Consider the following 14,419-nt stretch of genomic DNA (forward strand, 5'->3'; position numbering starts at 1 on the left):
CCAAATGGTAGCTTACCACAGTTTGCAAGTAACTATTGGTAAACTGGTAATCTCTATTAGATTGTACCATTAGATTACTGTAACGCACTCTATGTGGGGCTGCCTTTGAAGACGGTTCGGAAACTGCAGCTCATGCAAAATGTGGTGGCCAGATTGCTAATGGGGACCAGAAGGTCCGAACATATAAGGCCCACTTTCACTGGCTGCCTGTATGTTTCCGAGCCCTATTCAAGGTGCTGGTTTTAACCTATAAAGCCTTACACGGCTTGGGACCACAATACCTGATGGAGCGCCTCTCCCGACATGAACCTACCTGTATACTATGTTCAACATCTAAGGCTCTCCTCCGGCTGCCTACACCGAGGGAAGCTCGGAAGATGGTGACAAGGGAGAGGGCCTTTTCGGTGGTGGCCCCCAAATTATGGAATGATCCCCCTGACAAGGCCTGCATGGTGCCAACATTGTTATCTTTTTGGTGCCAAGTTAAGACCTTTCTCTTCTCCCAGGCATTCGACGGTATATGATAAGTGTTTAATCGAACCTGGAATGTCTTATGATTATGGTTGTTTCTTTTTGAGATTGATTGAAGTTGTTTTAGATATGTTTCTTTTGTGTATATCGTCTGTTCATGTGTTTTATGTAAATGGTTTTTAATCTCTGTATATTGTAATTTTAATGTTTTTAATCTTTGTAAATCACCCAGAGAGCTATTGGGTGGTATAGAAATGTAAATAATAATAATAATAATAATAATAATAATAATAATAATAATAATAATAATTTCTTAGCAGTTGGTGATAATTTTATTACTTCCTACTTCATCAATGTTCTGATCACATGTGAATGTGTAATAAAATTCTCCTTAGTACTTGGTGGTCTTATATAGTTAAAGGCACAATCCTACGCATGTTTAGACAGACAAAGTGCTACAGCTCCCAACATTCTCCAGCCAGCATGCACTAAATGTTCGTTCCTCAAGCACTGGGCATCATTTGTGGATGGGAATTGGTGGATCTCAAGAGAATTGGTGGGAGCATAAGTTCCCTATTGGATTCTGCATACAGTAAGTCAACACTTTGTGAAAGCTTATCACTATTCAACACATACAGTAGGTCATTTATGGAACTCACTGCTACAAGATGGAATGATGGTGGCCATTACATGGCTTTACACAGGGATTAGACAAATTCAGGGAGGATTATCAGTGGCTATTGCTCATAATAGCAATGTATTGTATATGCTCCAGATTCAGAGGCAGTATGTCACCGTGTAGCAAAAATCCACAGATTCCCCCCCCCCCCCCGCCCTGGAACATTGCAGAATGTAGAAAACCAACTGGAAGAAAACAACAACTTTACTTTTGATGAAAATGCAGAATAAATGAAGCATACCCATTCTAAGAAAAACCTCCTGTGATCTTCAAAAGTATCAGGCGGCTTAAAATCAAACCTAAGAATGGCGTCATGAGATGTAGCATCACAACTAATATGTGTTTATGTGTCCCACTAAAATAATTAGAACTAAGGGCACAATTCTATGGGTTGTGCCCTGGGTACTCAGAAACCCCCAAACCCAGAGACTTATGAGTACCCTATGCAGAGAAGGTCCCTCCTGCACTACATTTAGCTAGATGGGTGATTTCAGCTGTCTAGCGGAGGCTTTGGGGAGCTGGTGGGAAGGAGGCTGGGGCAGCAATAGGCAGAGGCATAACCCAGCCACCCCAGCCTCCTCCCCTCCCTCCCCTCCCTCCCCTCCCCCAGGAATGCCCCCTTTCCCCCATCTCCATGCTCTCTTTACTGAGCATGGAGAGGTAGCTGGCACAGTTCTCTCTGCACCGGCCATGAGAAAGAGGGGGTGAGGAGCACAGTTTTCTGGCTACGAGGGAAGAGCCCTACCTCCAACCTTGTTTCCAGGAAACTGAAGAATCCTATGACCCCCGGACACTGTCTAGGGGGCATAGAATTGCTCTCTACACTTGAAATCCTATGCACACTTACTTGGAAGTAAGCCTTATTGAACAGAGTTAGACTTACTTCTGAAGAAACATGCATAGGATTGCACTGCAAGTTTCTTTGGTTTCAGCCTAACTGCATTCTCGGTGCCATAAACTCTCTCTGGATATTTTTCAGGCCCAGTTTTTCTCTCAAGAGAAGCTTTGATAAGCTTTGATAGCATCTTTTTCTTCATTCCCCCACTGCCCCATAAGTCCAGGTTTTCATGAGAGCCCTTCGTGATTCTCACTTCAGTTCAGGAAATACACTTAAGCTGTATTATGAAAGGACTGAAAAAGCTAGTTCTGTCAAGAAGCTCCATGGTATTTCTCTCTCTCTCTCCTCTGAACAAAGACAGAAGCTGCATTCGGCTCATCCCAGCCTCCCTTCTTTCTGTAAAGTGATTGCAAAGAAGCATATAAAAGAGAGTTTAACATGGTTGTATAGTAAAATAGCAAAAGAGAAAATATTGACTCATTCCTGAGCTAACTGGAAACCTCATTGTTGACAAGTTGGTCAGTTGGAATGTTAACTTCTTGAGGAACCTGAACCTTGAGATCCTTGAGGTTCCATTAAGAGATTTATTTATTTATTTATTACATTGCTATCCAGCCCTATATCATTACGATCTCAGGGCAGCGTACAGATGAAATCAATTTAAACAGTATAAAACAATAAATAATTTAAACACCCCCCAAAATATTAAACTATTAAACAAGCTAAAACCAGTTATAATCTAAAACAATAAAACAGTTAAAACAATGTGCTAGGAAATGCATTTAGCCTTCAAAGGCTTTGGTAAAAAGCCACATTTTTATTTGGCGCTGAAACGAGACCAATAACCGCACCAATTGGACCTCCAAGGGGAGGGCATTCCACAACTGGGGTGCCACAGCAGAGAAGGCCCTCTCCCACATCCCACCATAGTGTATGTCTAGTACTGGTGGGATGCAGAGGAGAGCCCCTCCAACAGATCTCAGTTCTCAGGCAGGCATATATAGGGAGAGGCGCTCCCTCAAATATCGAGGTCCCAAGCCGCTTAGGGCTTTAAATGTCATCACCAGAACCTTGAATTCTGACCGGAAGCATATTGGCAGCCAGCACAATTCCTTTAAAACCAGTGCAATGTGGTTTTTATGAGGTGTTCCGGTCAGCAGTCTAACTGCTGCATTTTGCATTAGCTGCAACTTCTGAGTTGTCGTCAAGGGCAGCCCCACGTAAAGTGCATTGCAATAGTCTAATCGGGAAGTTACCAGCGCCTGTACTACTGTGGCTAGGTTTTCAGCCACTGAACTCAATACCCATATGCCTATGAAAGTTTTCCTTTGGGGAAGACTTCCATTGTGGCTCTCAAGTGTGTGTATGTGAATCACATAGTGTTTTGTGTAACTCTAAGGAGTGGTTCAGTTTAGCCGGTACTAGGAAGCTTTAGAACCCCCATTGTACTTGGACGTTCTGTAGGTTTTTTTAAGCTTTCCATGTAAATTGGCCCTTGATGCAATTGGCATCAAGTGATTGGCTCCCTGTCAAATCCCTGCATTTTGGGTATTCTATACTGAATTCCTGTGAATGTTCTTCCAGCAGTCTTCATAATGTGAGCTTCGGTTGAAAGAATGACTGTGTTTTTTGGTTACTGTCCATTTTGCTTTAGGGCCAAATGTTGAGAGATGAAAGTGTCCATATGTGCCCATAAGGTTTATGGCCTAAACAGGCACACATTCCATCCTGAACACTGTGCTTGGTTACCTGTCTTTTTTTTTTTTTTGGTCTTGTTCCCTCTCCCACCTTCCTGTTCTTAATGTTTTTACTGGATCATATTCTTGAATTCAACAATGTGCTTGCCTTCTGCTGTGAGTTGCCCTTATTAATAAATTTAGATTTCAATTATTATTTTATTGTGTTTTAGTTACAGTGGATTTTAAACTGTAAGCCAATTGGGGTGCCAATTTTGGATCAAAACTAGGATAATTTAATATAAATGCAATACTTTCCAGATCCTATATTGCTACTTCTGCTACTACTTGCATTATGCCCAATTAACAAGGTCCTTTGGGAGGTTAACAATAAAAGATAAAAACCATTTTAGTTTTAGTTTTCTAGGGACCGACTGAGACTTCTCACAGATGTGAGGAGGAACGCCATCAACCCTCTTTGTTTCCAAAGGACTACACTAGCTAATTCCTGAAAAGAAGCAGGGTGAGTGGCAGTAAATTATTCTAGGCTAGCTAGCCTTCCTCTACCTGGTGGCCTCCAAATGTTTTAGACTTCAGCTCCTATCAGCCCCAGCCAGCATGGCCAATGGGAGTTATGGTCCAAAACATCTGAAGTGCACCAGGCTGGGTAAGGCTGCTCTAGGCTAATGCACCATCCAAGTATGGAGGCCACACCACAAGCACAAAGGTTTATTTTCAGCCTGAGTTCACAGAGGTCTTAGCCTTGTAGCCATCTTGGAAAAAGATCTCTAAGTTCAGAAACATGCTCAGTTTTATTTTGCCATCAACATTCAGAACATCACAGAGTGTTCCTCTAAGTGACCTTCCTAGTTCAGGCGTCCCGTGTCTAAAGAAAAGACCTAATACAGCAGAGTCTTCTTTGTGGACATTTAGAACAGGGATTAAGTAACGTAGCATCCCTTCCTGACCTGACCCCTCAAATCTGATAGTCAGCACTGCAGGGGATGGGGCAGTATATTTAAGATTTGAAAATTTTAAAAAGCTCATCTCACATTGCTCAGTCAGGTGGATTTGAACAAATCGGTCTGTAATGTAAGGCTTCTAATTAAATAGATCTTTTGATGTTGTTGGAGTGGTAACTGCTAGCATGGAGGTGCGTGTAACTGTCAATTAGTTTCCTATAAAAGGAGGTTTGAAGGCAGCCCCCTGTCAAGGAAATTAGCATTAGTGTGGGAGCAGTTTATGCTCAGATTGATGGTGGGATAGAAAGAACTGAAGGAATGTCTTGACTGAGTCTTCATCGTGAGTTCAAATTAAGAAAATGTCATTTATGTGTCTAAATATGAGGCAGTTCTCAGATAGGCTGCAATCCAAAATTTAAACAAAAAAATGTATCTGCTGGATTTTTAAAACTTGTCTTCCATTTAAACACATTGAAATAATAATTTTCAAGGTGTGTGGAATCTCTTTTTGATCAGCTGTATTCATGCTGTGAGTGCTGAGTATTCTTTTACTATGAAATACTATTTTTATAACATGCGTGCAAGTTATAGACCAGGGTATAATCTCCTAAACATTTGAGTTTATAAGCAAAGTCTGATATTGCTTTCTACCCAGAAGAATGTGCTGCTGTAATCGTTTCAGTCCTGAGTACTCCCAGCCTGCTGTTAAACAATCTGAAAGCTATAAAATGGACAGTGAGAACAGACTGGGAATGGAAGGAGATTGTAAAGCTTTATCCATGGAAGAAAATAATGATGCAGTTTTCTCATTATTCAAACATGGTTAGAGCCAAAAAGCATCCATCGTAAATAACGAAAAGAACAAATTAATAATTATTTCTATAATCATCATATTACAAAATGCTGGGCAAGAAAACATCTTTGGTGAAAGTACCTTGTGTTTCTTTAAACGCATTCAAAAGAAATAGACAAAAATTGAACATTTCCCCTCTCCTGTTGATATTATATGTATCTGATAGTTTCCATTCTTTATCTGAATCTTCTTGTATCACCATTTGATTGCTAACAAAGGCCATTACTCTCATTTCTTCCACTCATTTTTTGGCCAAATAAAGTAACCTTGTACTGACTTTTGCCTTTAATTTTTGACACGGTGTTGTTTTCTGAGTGTGTTAAGACTCCATGTGTTATGAGGCATCAGAGGTCCCCAACCTTTTTGGGTCCCTGAATGGCACTAGATGGCAGCACTTCACTTTGAATTCCAGTTAATTCGTGTGTGTGTGTGTGTGTATGGGGTGGGGGGAGAGAGAGAGAAATAAAATTAAAAATCAGGATGGGCAGGGAGCCTGGCAGAAATTACTTAGAAACTAAAAGTACTCCAGGACTGGGTTATACATTAGTTCTTAATTTTAAAGAGCATATTCAAAATATTGTATTTCTTTCCCAATTGCGTTATATAGGAATAGTTCTGCCTGTATAATTAAGGTGGTTGGGTGAAATGACATTAGGTTCTACCAAGAATAGGTTCTACTAGGTGTTATTCTGGTTGCAAGTTAATCCTAGGATTGTTGGAGCAAAGCAACACCCAATGGCTGATTTGCCATTTTTGAAAATATGAAAACTTACTGTTACCCAGATCTATCCCTAGCTGTAAGCAAAACATGCAGGTTCCTTGTTATGTACAGAACAGAAGCAGAGAAACATGGCCATTTTTATATAAGCAGAGCTGAAGATTAAGTTTAGGTGGAGAAAAAAAGTCAGTAGAAGCTAAATTGGGAAGCATTACCAAATAGTTAGAGGGAATGTGAAGTTCAGGTTGCTGAAAATCATCTTCGTCCAGTTTTAGGATATCCTGAATGGTTAAATTCAATATTTTCCAAAACACAGGAAAAAGAAAGCCATGTTGGTCCCTAAGGAAAAATCCAAAATTCACAGTTCAGCAATATCTTTATTAGGACCAACCAAACTATCACAAAATAAGCAAGCTTTCAATTTCTAAAGATATTGCCCAACTGTGGGTGTTAAATGTTTTGGGGTTCTACCCCAAAATGACACAGGCTTTGAGGCTTATATTCTGAAAGACATGAGACAAAAGGAAAACTGTAAAGAGAAAGAAGAGGAAGCAAGAAATTCAGGTACCTTAAATTTCCAGTTATGTAATGACCAGGTAGCATGACCCTTGAAGAGACAGTTCAGAGAGAGGAGTCATATGGCAGTTGGCCTTAGCTGAGACAAGGGAGTAGTCTATCTCAACTCTCTCTCTGTTGCAGCCAGGTCAAATGACTGTTAACAAAAGACAGTTATGGGAAAAAAGGAGACAAATGACAGTTACCCCAACTGAGCCAATAGAGTGATAGGATGATCTTGGCTTAGTTGATACACACTGCTTTAACAGGTAGGTTGTTCCGTCAGTTTCATGTGTCAATTGATGGAATATATGCAGCATCCCCTTTGAAATGTGTTCAAATTTATGTTTGTTCCCTTGTCACTCATGGCTGCCTGATGATCTAAGAACTGGTAAATAGTCTCCATTGTCAAAGGAAATTAAGTCCAACTTTTGTTTGTTTGTTTGTTTCAAATTATACTACTAGCTGATGAGGGGGGAAATACCTGCAGTTAAGTTTGCATTTGAACTGTGGGTGTGTTAATCCTTGAACCTTGTTTCTGCTAAGACAGCTTGGTAACTAATCCTATGTGAATGACATTTAGTTGGATCCTAAAACACATAAGCAGCTTCTGTTCACTGAAGGCTGGGTGACTTCCCCTCCTGCCTCCATTCCTTTGCACCCCCCCCAAAAAAAAATCTGGTCCAGAGGTTGAAGAACCCTCTAGAACAGCATGGATGGCACAAGAAGCTGCAGAGGGGAGGGGGATCAGCAAAACTCTCCTCCCCCCTTCCAGGAGGGGAGGCCTCTCCTGGATTCTATGGATGCAAGGGCACCTTCTGTTCATGGAAGGCTTGAGTTGGAACTGAGCCATTACCTTTCATTTGATTATGCTGTAGCAGTAAATTGAACAATTCTGCACTCCAGTGCACGATTACTTGGCAGTGGGTCCCACTGAAATCATTGAATCCTGTATCTGAGTAAGCATGCATAGTATTGGTCTGTTCATATCAGGCTGCTTTCCCCTATCGCATTTATTTGGAAACCTTGTCCATCTCTCCCCAAAAGTCTTTAATCTGTTATGTTTCTTGTGCTATAGTCATTTGTATTCTTTTATGTTATGGAACTATACATTGTAAAGTACTGATTATGAAAGCTCTGTCTTACTGGCAACTTTGTAAACTATTCTAACAGGAGCATCCAAGAGATAAATCCCTGAAGAGGTTTTGTTGCTTTCTATTAGGAACCTCAATGCCATAATGGATAAGCTTTATGAAGATGTCATTAGTATAACACCTGCAGTGACAGAATTTCCATTATTTTGAAATGACTAATAGGAGACCCATTATGGATCTTGTATCATTGTCCATATTGTTAAGGATCTTATGTTTGATGTCCTAATTCCAAAGGCATTTTTCTTGAGGATCAGATTAGCAAATACAATGCCTGGTTTGCACTGCAGAGTACTTAATGTGAAACATACAGATTACCTAATATGTTATGATAAATACAGGACTCCTTCTGAAAATAGGAGCCCCATACTGAGTTCTCCAGCTGTGTAATGTGCAATAAATAATACTCTATGGCCTGATAGAGTATGCTATGCACACTTTAGGCACTTTCCTAGCCCGTAGCAGCCAAGGAAGGATGTGAAACAGGGATGGGAAAACACTTAACATCATGATGCTGAGGCAGAGGGTACCTTTTTCTACACATTGTGTAGTAGGTGGGAGATAATTCAATATAGATTTTCAGTGATAGCCCTGGGATACTTGTAACTCATAGTTTCACCTTTAGCTTGGAGTGATATGCTGTTTGAAGCAGTGAGAATGTATAGATAAGTTGTATTTTCAAGTGCCAGGGACTACAAAGAAATATATCAGTTGTTGTTTTCCTGATGGACATATATCAGCCTAAGAGCAATGTTTTACAGGTTCAGTCCGAAGTACAAATCCAGAACTCCAAATGTGGCCGGTTTGATATCCCTGGCAAAGCTGCAAGCACAGCATGATAGACCTAGACTTCCTTCTCGCCAGCACCTGACCTTCAAGCCCTTTTCACATGTTTCCCTCTGTATGATCACTGAACATGTAGAACAGCCTTCTCCAATCGGGTGCTTTCCAGATGTTTTGGACAACAACCCCCATCAGTCCCAGTCAGGAATACTGAGAATTGTAGTCCAAAACATCTGGAGGGCATCAGGTTAGCGGCTGGAATAGAGAGCAGAGCAGGACCATGCTCTCTGGCCCTGCCCCGACATTGGCATACCCACAGGAAGTGCTCCCCAACCCTTGCACATGCAGCTGAATATGCAGACAGGGCCCCTACACGTTCCACCTGCTTCAGCTGCATGACTGGGCTTCCTGATCCTGTAGAGGTCTGTATGCGTGTACAGCTGTGCACATGTAGGGGCCGTTTTAGGCAGAAATGCAGTTCTGAGCTGCTAAGAGAAAAGTGGGATAAAACATGTCACAACTCAACCTGAAACTGAGAAATTTGCTACCACTACATCAGGGGTAGGCAAACTTTTTTGGCCATGGGCACATGTGGCAATATGAGAAACTGCCCTGGGAACCACCACAAAACGGCTGCCACGGGAGGCATGGCAAAGGACAAGTAACCTGCTCAAAAGACTGAGTATAAGCAGAGGTGGTGCCTGAATCCCAACACACTAAACCACACCTTTGAACCCACAGTTTTCAGCACCAACAGAAACCAATTTCACAGCAATCTCAGCTGCTGGTGAGAAAATGTGTTAATGAAAAAAAAATAAAAATAAAACTGGGAGGGGTAAGGCACCTTGGTAGGCACCAAGAAAAGTGCCTGGGGAAACACTGGTGCCCACAGGCACCATGTTGCCTACCCCTGGCAAAGTGGTTCTTCTTCACTATTACTATTATGGGTGCCACCAAAACTCAAAATTAGTCAGTTTGTAAATTTAATCTAGAAGGTTCATAATTCTTGAACATACAATGAGCCCTGACTTCAGTCCAACAAATGTTAATATTTTCATACCACAAACTGAGACTGAATGTGAGTTAATCTACATTTTTTGTGCCTGCACAGACCAAATGGCCAGCATGATTAAAACTCTGCCATCTTTGCAGGTGCTCAGTCATTCGTTGCTGTAACTCTTTCATTTCTGAAGGAAGTCCCATTTTCAGTGCACATGCACAGAATGGTTTTACTTTAGCACATTAGTTTGCCTTTGCCAAAGGAACCATTCCATTTAAAAACCTGGATCTGAAACCATACACCAGCCAGTCATGAATAGGGATGTATGAGAAATTCATTTCGGTTCATTTTTTTTAATCAGGATTTACCCTGTTTGCACCTTGGAGACCAAACACAAACTCAGACAGGATCTACAGTCGAAGTCCACACATTTGCGAGCTTCCAATATGATTTGCAGACCAAAAAAAATGCAATCAACAGCATGCATACATTTGAAAAACACGCATGAAAAAGTGCGTACTTTTGAAAAATGTACACAAATACACTTTAATCAATGGGAGAAGAATGTGTAAATTTCAAAGATGTGCAAAATTGATGGGTACATTTGGGAAAAAAGTGCATGACGATATGGATGAATGTTCATGTGAAAAGGGGGAAAAAAAGCAAATCTTGCAATTTGAAACAGGCTTGAGTCAGAACAAGCTTCAAGATGGAATTTGGAGAATGTCAGTGAGCTTGGGTTTTGCTGATTCACGCATCCCTAATCATGAAGAGCAGGCATTTTTGTTGCTGCTTCTGCTTGTTCTGCTCCTGCAGTTACTGCCTGCACCTATGGCTTCGTGGTAGCCTGCTACTATAAACAAAACACATCTGATACCAGCCAGTCAGAGAAGGAATGCAGGTCATAAATGCTGGACATCATGATGCACATCGCAGAAAACACACACCATATTAAACACATTCCCAAGATGCACTTGGTGATGTGCATGTGCAAAAACTCTGAGATACTTCAAAATCTTATTTATTTATTTATTTATTTATTTACAGTGTTTATATACCGCTTCATATCTAGAACAGATTGCAGAGCCATGAACACAAGAGATAAAACAGTAAAAGGACAAAAAAGATTAAAACACCTGATTAAAATTATGCTATTAAAAACAAACAAACACAGAATACCAATAGAAACCATGACTGGTCAATTAAGGAATGCCTCCTTGAACAGTGCTGTTTTCAGGAGGCACCAGAAACAAGGCAGTGTTGGTGTCTGCCTCACCTCCAGGAGCAGGGAGTTCCAAAGGAATGAGGCCGCTACACTGAAGGTGCTTCTCCTGGTGGACTCCAGTCGGGCCATAGATCCACGTGGAACCACCATGAGCATGCCCTTTGATGACTTCAGTTGACTGGGCAGGTTGGTAAGTTACTCTTGTATTAACAGAGAAATATTGTCCAAGTTTATAACACTGGATTTAAAATTCCATATTACAAACTCTGAGAGGATCACTTCACCTACCACTTAGTCATCACCATTAGGGATGTACGAAAGGCACTTACCTGGTCCCGCAGCTTGCTTCGCGGTGGGGGGGAGGCGCTTTGGTTCTCCCCCCGAAGTTCAGGCCGGGGGGGGAGGCGCCCCGCCTTGCCCGGCTGAAATTCAGGCCGGGGAGAAGCGCCCCGTCTCCCCGGCTGCGAAATAAAAAAGTGAAAAACAACAACACCCGTGATAGGCTACGTAACGATTTACGTAGCCTATCATGGCTAGATTTCCAAAGTCAGCCGTGATAGGCCACGTAAATCATTACGTAGCCTATCACGGGTGTTTTTTTTGTTTTATTTTATTTTGTAATGGCGGCGGCGGCAGCCGGTCGGAAGACTGGCCGCCGCCCCCGCCCCCGACAAACCGCCGCTGAACTCCCGCCGGGACCCGCCGCCGAGAGGGACATTTGAGGGAGGTAAGTCCCATCCTGGGGGTGGCGGGGGGTGGCGGAGAATTTCACCAACAATTTCAGGGGGCCAAATGCGTTGGCATTCGGCCTCCCCGAGATTCGTGGAGAAATTCTCCGCCATCCCTAATCACCATTGTCGTCGTCATCATCATCATCCCCCCAATTTGGCCCTCCAGGGTTCCCTGGAAGGCCATGCCCCACCACTTAGACCCACTGCCCTTTCCCCATAACCAATTATTGGGTGGTTTACTAGCTTTTGTGCAGTTTTTCCCCATTGTAAATGGGTAACAACTCCCAGCTGGTGAAGAGGCCTCAGCTCCTGGAAGTGTTTTTTTTTTTTTTTTTAAGTAAAAAACGGACAGAAGGCCCCTCAAGAATTGCCTACACTTGAAAAAAAGGGATGTGGAAACCCTGTCCACCTCCCCAATGCAAAAATTTTCTGAAATTTCCCCCTACCCTGTGAAAGAGGCAGAAAAAGCAATGTCTCTTTCGCAGAGAGTGAAAACGTTCCCCAAAATAGGGGCAGGCACAGCATTAGTTAAAATGTCTCCCCGCCTAAGAGGCATAGTTACTGGTAGTAAAAGCTTTAAACCTAAACATGCTTTTAGCCCCCACTCTTTTTACCTCTGCCCCACCCACCACCGGGATGTGATCCCCAAGAGCTTCTCCAAAATGGAGTCTGCCCCTTGGGCTGAAGGATGCTCTGCGCCCCTGGTATTTGGCATTTCCAAAGGGTTTCACTTCCAGACATTGGCCAGAGCCAGACATGCTTAGATTCAGCAAGGTGGCTGCATCATGCAGCCTCAGACCATTCATGACAGTTTGAACTGGGGTAGCTTGAAATACCACCTCCCCTGAGCCTGATAAGCCTCAACCCAATATGAGGCAAGCCACACCATTCAAAATTTTGGAGGCTGAGCTTGATTTATTTTGTTAATTTTTTTTAGATTGGGGTTTGTTTATTTATTTACAATCATTTTAGGGTACTTTTAAAGGTAAACCCCTCTCTTAAGGTGTCATACAGAATAAAAACCATACAAAATATACAAATTGGCAATGCATATACACTAATATACTATAAAAACTATAAAAAAACAAATTACACCGATAACACCCACAGTCATTATGGGAAAGCTGGTGAAAACAGGTGGGTCTTCAGAGCTTTTCTGAAGATCTGCAAAGAAGGGGCCTGATGACCCCCTGATGGAAGCTGATTCCAGAGGTGCAGGGGCACCACTGAGAAGGCCCTCTCCCTTGTACTACCAGCCTAACCACCCTTGGTGGCGGGCAAGTGAGAAGGGCCCCTGCTGATGCCCTCAAAATGTGGGCAGGCTGGTATGGAAGAAGGCAGTCTTTCCAGTGATCTGGGCCCAAACCATTTAAGGCTTTAAAGGTTAAAACCAGCCCTTTAAATTGGGCTTGGAAGCACATGGTGACCAATGCAGTATTAGTGTCCTATGAGCAGACCACCCATTCCTCTTCCTTTCCCCAAACGTATCTGTCAGCAAAGCAGGGGCACAGACAGCAAGACCAGCAAGAAACCCATCCCCCATCCCCATTACCCCGGTGGAACTCCCTACCTTTGGAGGTCAGGCAGGTGCCAACGTTGTGCTCCTTCCAGCGCCTCCTGGAGCCATTGGTACTTTGGGAAGCCTTCCTTTGCGATCAGCCATGTTTTATTAAATTTGGTCTTATTACAACTCATTTCTTTTAAAAATGTTTTAATAGTTTTAATAGGGTGTTTTATTCTTTTATCGTTGCTGTTCATCACTCTGAAATACTTTGATGTGGAGTGGTATATAAATATTGCAAATAAATGAATAATAAAATAAACATGTGACAGCACAATTTCAGGTGCAACAGACACTAAAAAACATACATCTTCAGATCTATAAGAAACATAGATCTTCTAACAGGGCCAGGAGTCCTTTGTGGATGGAAGGAGCAGCTGCAAGGGTTTTTGTTGTTGTAGTTAAATAGCAGAAAAAGAGGGGCAAATCCTCAGCAACGTCATATAGTTAATGTAAAGTAAGTCAATACCCCTTTCCTCCCCCCACAAATTTCAGGGAATTTTGCCCCTCACCCCCCAAAAGCAGTAGAACCCCCCCTACTTACATGGGATACAAATGGACCCACGAAAGGTGATGGGTGTGTGTGTGTGTGTGTGTGTGTGTGTGTGATTTTCACATCATGTCTGTTCATATCACTTGTTCCACTGTTAGCTATCATAGCAAATAAATAGCCACTGGTAGATCTTCCAACAGAATGATGTATGAATATGTGCATTAAAAATGCTCTGACTTAAGCTGCCTTTCTTATAGTTCTCTTATCCCTAAAAGGCACTGTATGATTTTGGATATCAAAAGTATTCTCTGTGCCTTCTGCTGTGTTACCTGAAAGGCAACACTTTGTCGGTCAAGATGCAGTACAATTGTCATTGGAAATGTAACCTCCTTGATCAACAGGGTTTCCTATGCCTGTGGGTGATAAATCTGTAATGGGCTCTGCCCTTGGAAATGATCAATGGCCAATCAGCCCTAAGTGTCAAACCATTGTTGTTAAGATGTCCTAGACAAACTCCTACTGGGCAGAAACACATATTCCAGACCTGACCAAAGAGTCTGATTAATGACCCATTGACTTCCTTCCTCTGTCGTGCTGGGAAAATCACTCTAAATGGAAATACCTCTTGACCTAGTGGGAGGTGTGACTAGTACAGGCCCCTGACATACCGATATATAAGAGCTGTGACTGGTCTTATATCGCTTGGAAAGGGGGAGATACCAT

The sequence above is a fragment of the Heloderma suspectum genome, chromosome 3, assembly GCF_057233095.1.
Source record: "Heloderma suspectum isolate Gila_16-S chromosome 3, 16-S_ref, whole genome shotgun sequence".
Classification (NCBI taxonomy): Eukaryota; Metazoa; Chordata; class Lepidosauria; order Squamata; family Helodermatidae; genus Heloderma; species Heloderma suspectum.